The 7,534-nt window shown below is 35.9% G+C and overlaps 1 long non-coding RNA gene across 1 annotated transcript; it reads right to left on the bottom strand.

The window, feature by feature from the left end:
* Window positions 1-1,221: 1,221 nt before the first annotated feature.
* Window positions 1,222-6,210, bottom strand: LOC110872633. The gene is made up of 2 exons (XR_002554582.2): window positions 5,850-6,210; window positions 1,222-3,918 (listed from the first exon to the last, which is right to left on the bottom strand). It is a non-coding gene; the product is annotated as an uncharacterized LOC110872633 (long non-coding RNA).
* Between the last annotated feature and the right edge of the window lie 1,324 nt (window positions 6,211-7,534).

Here is a 7,534-nt window from a genome sequence, read left to right as displayed (position 1 = left end):
AATTTAAGAAATATGAACCTTAAATCTCAAAATTTAGTGATTTAGAGTTGTTCTTTTTGTTCTCGCAATAATTAGTGTTCTGTAGTGATCCTTATCCTATATGTAACACTCTGCTTTAAAAACCTACAAACATTGCTAATATGTAACTTGCGAGAAATTCGACATTAAAGATATATAAGTATAATGTGTTTACAACCTTCCCACAAGTAACAGAGCAAATTAATCAATCTGCTTCCTTGCCTTCCAAAGCCTAAGTTTGTGCTTCTCTAATCGGTGGTTTTTTTTTTTTTCAAATTAATGATGGATAATGGCCCACCAACCAAACCCTAAATTTTCCTATATGAAACATCCCAAACCCATAGTAGGTGGCCAGTGCGTTGAACACTATGGTAACCTATGTAATGACATAAAATTTGTATAAAATAAATTCAAAAGGGGAAACTTTACATACTATGTGGTCTAATAGATTGATCTTGTACAACATCCAATAGGAAATTGTACATACTTCAAAGATTTATTATAACATGTGATTTTCTTCGTATATATAGAATCAAAAGCTTACACGGTTATACATCAAGGCTTTCTCTTGTCCACCTTTACATGAATTTTATGCCACTTTTTCTTTGTCTTTTAATCGTCTTTCAAAATAACCTTTTATTACTGATGTTGTTATTTACTTATTGGGTAGGGTGTATGAAGCTTGCATCTTGTTTCTTTGTTTAGGAAGCTTGCCGATCTACAAGATAGAATGACATCCTTTATCAACATCTCAACCATAAATATTAATACGTAATAACTGGGATTGATATTTATTTCATTTTGGAATAAGTTGCTTTTAACTACCTGAAATGCTAAATTTTATATGTATCTCGAGTTTGCAAAAGCATGTTTGAATTCAATATCCTTTGCATTTTTCTGTGTATCTATTTATCATATCTGTATAATTGTGCAAGATCCCGAGAAAATACATTTAGTAAATTTTAAAAGGAAATTAAAAAAAGTATAACTATAGGATTCTTTAAAGTCTAAACATGTGTCTATATTTAGTTTCATGTTTATAAAATTTTGATCGTTTTGTAGAAATTTATGCTTTCACAACATGCACATTCTCCTTGTTTACACCTGTAAATAGAAAAACCAAGGGTAGGATGGGTTGTTAGTCCCGAAAAACCCGTGATATCACTCTAGGATTAATCGAATGCGGAAAGTAAGATCAATCCATAAGAACAAAAAGAAAATATTCATTATATAACGTAGTGCCGCTGCTTAGATCGCACACAGTCTCAAAGACTGTCTGGTACGATCTTCGAGAACCTTGCACACAATCCCTAGGATTGTCTGGTACAAGGTTCTCTATTTGGGGCTACATGATTACAATATGTGGGAGAGCTCTACTAATAACAATCTAATCAAGACTATTTATAGGAGCCACTACCCTATTGGCCCACATGGCCTAGCCCAAGCCCAATACATAATTTAAACCAAATAAATATGAATAAACGTAATAAAGATAAGCGTGAAACTCTAGACCTAACAATCTCCCCCTAGTTTTATGCTCTCTTTATTACGGCTTAGATGATCTCCAACCTTGGGTCTTCTCCTTTAGCGGCCCAGCAGTGAACGAGTCCAGCAGCGTATCTCAGATGATGGTAGAATCTATGTCGGATGAAAAATGATGATAATGAATTATGTCGGACGAATGACGAAGCTCTCGGATGAATGTGTCTCGGATAAACTAATGATGATCTCGGATGTAGTTGCGTCTTTCGGATGATATTAATCTCTAATAACGTCTCAGATAATAACGGATGATTTCTGATCTGTATCCATCACGGATGATTTCTGAAATAAAACTCAATTGGGCCCACCGAAGGTGAAGACTTATTGCTGCTATTTGATCTCACAATCTTCGGTCCAGTAGCATATCTGAAAACATTCTTCCTACTTTAAGCAGGCCCTTACCAAAACACATGTAACCTTAGTGCAACATGTGCACCAGCTGACATCACCGTTTAGAAAATTATTTTTAAAGCATGTGGCCCCATGAAATGTTGTCAATATTCTCTAAACAATTAAAAAAAACTTGGTTGTGAGCATGTCAGGCTGGCCCCATGAATAACAGTCTCACCATTCAGCCACATATATGGAACAATCAACTCGTGGCCCAAAAAAAATGCAATCTAATCATTAGCCCATAATTACCTTAGCCCATGCACAAGCTCATACCAAACCCTTGCCCATGACAGCCGACAACATGCAAGTGCAGCAATCTAAGCCGTCGATCAGCTCAATCATCCAACGGACAAAATTATTAGGTTTCTTTTCGATAATTCTGATGAAACATCCTCTGCAGCCGCAATGGAATGTTCCCATGACGTCAGCCATGACATCAGCAGCATTGAAATCCTCATGGCAGCCACCAATCAACACCATCAAGACCAACATCACCGCCATGAGTCGCCGCAACCCTCCTGCGACTGCCGTTGATTTCTCCGGAACAAGATATCCTGCCGCTCATTACCACCTATCGTTCTCTATCACCGTTATCAAACCTACAACTCGGAATATCATCACATTTACCTTCTTCGTTCGCAGACAATCATCAACCTCCGTTCACCGTACACCGGAACCTTCATAATTTCCGGTCATCATCTCAGTCACCTCCACCTTCACAATCATTTCCGAGAAACCTCCAACATATTCTCCGACCGAAAACCTGCAACCCGTCTCCTGATCATCGATCACCCATTCTCCATCTCTTATCTTCATCATCTCCGGCGACCGTAAACGACAACCACCGTATCATCCATCTTCACCGGCGACTGTACCATCACCCTTCTCTTCTCCGGCCACCGTTCACCGTAAAGTCTCCGATTTCTTCCGCCGTTACCTCCGACACCCTCCGTCTCTACCGATCACTCCGTACAATACCGTAAACCGAACATCGTCTCCGGTTCCGGTCATCCCTTCCATCTCCGATCACCACTGTTACGCATCATTATCTTCAACTGTGACCTTCTTTCGTCTCCTCATCGCCGGTGACCACACATACCCCGTTACTGAGCAAAGCTTCTTCTTCTACACCACCTCCGAAACTATCTCCAACTTTTGTTCACCTCTTCGTGTACCATACGTCATAGTATCTGCCACCGCTGCCGGGCCGGATCTTATGAACCGGAGATCTATTCTTTTTCGAACAAAATTCCCAACACTGTGTAAATATCTTCTCGTTCTTCGAATGATATCAAAACCGAGCCTTTGAAAGACTTCAATGGCTCTGATACCACTTGTTAGTCCCGAAAAACCCGTGATATCACTCTAGGATTAATCGAATGCAGAAAGTAAGATCAATCCATAAGAACAAAAAGAAAATATTCATTACATAACGTAGTGCCGCTGCTTAGATCGCACACAGTCTCAAAGACTGTCTGGTACGATCTTCGAGAACCTTGCACACAATCCCTAGGATTATCTGGTACAAGGTTCTCTATTTGGGGCTACATGATTACAATATGTGGGAGAGCTCTACTACTAACAATTTAATCAAGACTATTTATAGGAGCCACTACCCCATTGGCCCACATGGCCTAGCCCAAGCCCAATACATAATTTAAACCAAATAAATATGAATAAACGTAATAAAGATAAGCGTAAAACTCTGAACCTAACATGGGTTAGATATGCACACATAAGGCATTTTTTATGACTTTACAAGAAAGAATAATATGCAAAACAAAATATACAATTTCTATACAAGTTCAATATTCTCACGGGAAACCTTTATATCATCTTTACTTGAGATGGATATTGAACCAGAGTCAGGAACATGTGCTTCTGTCACATTATTATGTCTTTGTCATTTTGAGACTCATGAGATGCTCAGGCCAATTGTTGTGTTTCTGGTGTATCTAAGGACTCCTGCATACCTTATTAATTTCAATCACCACGTTTATAATGACTTCTATAGTTCAATGCTTTAAATGACATAAGGCAGTTTAATCGCATAACAACTAAAGAAAAGAGAGCAAGTAAAATCCATTAGCAAGTGCCAACCAAAACTATAGAAAACAAACGATCCCTCAACATATGTCTGTGCTTCAAAATAAGTCGAACTGAAATCCACAAATAATTCAAAACTTCAACTAACAAAGCCCATATAGAATGTAAATAAATCAACACAAATTTCACCCAACTTATATTCAACATTTTCTCCAAATTCAAAAGGAAGTTAGCTGCATTTTGAATGTTGATAATGGATGATATATTAATCCTAAATTTACGCCAGAAAAGTTCACAACTGCCATAAATAGCACCACGATCACGTTAAATTCGTAAAAAATAAGTAGCAATTTATCGTAACTCGACATCAAACACACAACTAAGCCGAGAACGCTTATAACCAATCGACCTCGCCCGATTAGATCAATAAACAAATTTAGAAAAATTAAAAATAGATTAAATAAACATAGTTAGAGGAAGAACAGAAGCACAAATCAGCGGGATCAAAAACTTAGACAAAGCTCCTTTACTATGTTTTATGTAAACATTGTTGCGATATATTCAACAAAAAAAAAAAGTAGTGAATTAATACTCTACATACCTAAGCATACATTATAATACAAAAGAAAAACAAGAGTGAACAAAAAGTAATATTAGGTCAACTAATACAACACATTAAAGAAGTACTAGCAGTATAATTAGTGGAAGCAAGTAGCAAAAATCAAATTATTTGTTTAAAACTGTTGTGTCTGAACTTAAAAGTCAAAATTGGTGCCTTTGGATTAAAGAAGTATTAATATCAATATAGTCAATTGATGCATTTAACAATCTACAATAAACCTCATCTTAGTTAAACAGTGTTTGACCACTTTTCAACTTATCTACGGAACTATGCAACTAAATAGAAGTAAAGCAAAAAAGGCATAAACATATAATTAGAAAACATAAGAAGAAATCTAAAGTCAAGAAAGTTGTCTAGCATACAGTTGTATGTATCTAATGAAGAATCAAAATTAACCTCTTTGAATCTGATAATATTTGTATGCCTCAAATATCTATGTTTCAATATTTTCCTCTCTCTATATATGTCCATCAATCTATAATATTTCAAAATCTTTGATCAAACTAAGATAGCATTTTGCATTAATCAAAGAACCAAGTGCATAATAACATCAAAAAAAAAAAAATCAAAACTTTATGAAGAAAAATCACAAATTTATGAAAACCCTAAAAGACGAACATGTATGAATTTCTAATCAATATTACACTTTAATCTCAAACATGATTGAATTAAGAACAAATGGGTTTTGAAAAAGATTTATGTACAACAAAATCTGAACGACATTCCGATACTTCCGGAAGACTTAATAGGGAAACCATTAAAAAGTTTGAAAAACTACTAACAATCATTTTTTTCTAAAAACCCTCAAAGGGGATATACATCAAAATTCAAGATTACTTATAAATCTAAAACACGAGCGAATGAATGAATCTTAGTCATGAACTAAATAGATATTACACATGTAAATTTAGCATGCTAATCCTCAAACAAACATTCATACAAATCTGGTTCATCATTTTCATACATTTGTCATTCTGACAGTAGAGGTTTGGCGAATTGTTTAGATTGTAGATGACTCAACTCAAAGGAAAAAGGATATATCTAAAGTTTACAAAAGAATCAAAAGGATTGCTAACTTGATGGTGTTGTGCGATTACGAAGGTGGAAGCTGATGTGCAATCATATGCCAAACAAAGATTGAAACATCATTTGTGAAAGGAAAAAAGAACTAAATAAGATATCATAGATTAATCATTCACCAAACGATAATCTATAGAAGATTTCGTACCTGGATATTGAATCAACTAGAAAAGAAAATGTTCATCATGTAGAGCGATTAAGGGGAAGGATGCTAGGGTTTAGAACGGAATGGTGTTTTCCCCAACACTATTAATATGATCCAAATGTATCTCGATCCGGTAAGACCCGGTATTTTGGTCCGCGAGAAATATAAAAGATTCACCCAAAAGTTATCCACCAAAACATAATTCTCATTCCCTTAATCACATGATACACATCCCACACATATTATTTATTATATATAATAGATATAACTCTCCCTCCCATCTGCCTCCACTACCACCACTACAACCACTAACCCAACATCTACCATCTACCACCTGCCACCCACCCCAGGTTGATTATGGAGAAGGTGAACAAAAAACCCTGGAAAGGTTGCTTTTAGGATCTGAGTTTAATTTGTATGCTTTAGGTGAGCAAAAATGGATGAAATAACTAAGTATAAATGGAAATGCAGAGTTATATGAGCATACAAGAGTAGAAAGTTATATCAAAATTGTTTTACATTAATAATCAAATGATTACAATTTATAGTAATGATTGTACAAACTCCCCCTCAGCCTGATCACACGCTTTATTGTTCGTACAAAAGGAATGATAAGTGATGAAATAGATCTCTAGCACATGAGATCTATTTATACAAGTACGAAAGGTCTGCTTGCAATCAGTTGACATCACCCTGATAGTGACATCTAACATCTGCGTAGATCTATCACACAGAAAAGATTCCATAGATGTTAGTAAACATCTATGGAGATCTATCATCTGATCTATTACATAAAACGTATGTTCCAGGCCAACATTGTTACATTGACTAAACCGTTGTTCTTCAAACCTCTGTTGTCTTATATCAAACATATGTTTGGCTATAACAAATGTTTGGTCTTCATGATCAGTGCTTTGTCTTCAACATGGCTTTGGCCATAAAACAAAGGTTTCTTCTTCAATAGACGTTCTATAAGGTCGCCTAAAGTACCTCGAACACACGAACCCGAACTGCTCGACACACATGCGATGTGCGGAAACCACCGGGTGACTCGTACCGCTCCGTAGATCTCATACAGAAGGAGTAGAAGATGAGAGAACCGATCAATCTGTGAATACACTAAGTATTCATAGATCACACGCCTGAACAATCACACACAGTGATAGCACACACATAGGTAGGGTTTGTTTCTTTCTCTAGAACAAGTCTTGCGCATAAAATTTTCCCAAAAAGCATTAGCATTGCATTCATTCACTTAGAATATATACAACGACATCTACGGAGACATAAGTCCTGACTACAAAAACCTAGTCCAAATTTGACATATAAATTCGGACAAACCACTAAAACCTCTAATCGGTACTTATCAAACATAAGTACTGACAAAACAACTAAATAAGTTCTGACTACATACAAGCATCACTTAATAAATTCGAACAAGCTATACTAACAAATTCGGACCCTGTTATACTCAAAACTATCCGACTTTGTTAGATAGAAGATATCACATTTCCACAAATTACAAATATGACCCTGAAGATTCTTCAAGTAGCAGCATCCAACATTTATCATCCTAGTGCACTTACATGTTCCATGCCTACAAACAAATCTTTGATGTCTTTAACAGATGTTATAATTAGTGTTCAAGATGCACTATCTTTGGGAGGATAATGCTTCATTATCTGTTT

Source organism: Helianthus annuus, chromosome 1, assembly GCF_002127325.2.
Source record: "Helianthus annuus cultivar XRQ/B chromosome 1, HanXRQr2.0-SUNRISE, whole genome shotgun sequence".
Taxonomy (NCBI): Eukaryota; Viridiplantae; Streptophyta; class Magnoliopsida; order Asterales; family Asteraceae; genus Helianthus; species Helianthus annuus.
This window is presented reverse-complemented; position numbering and strand designations above follow the sequence as displayed.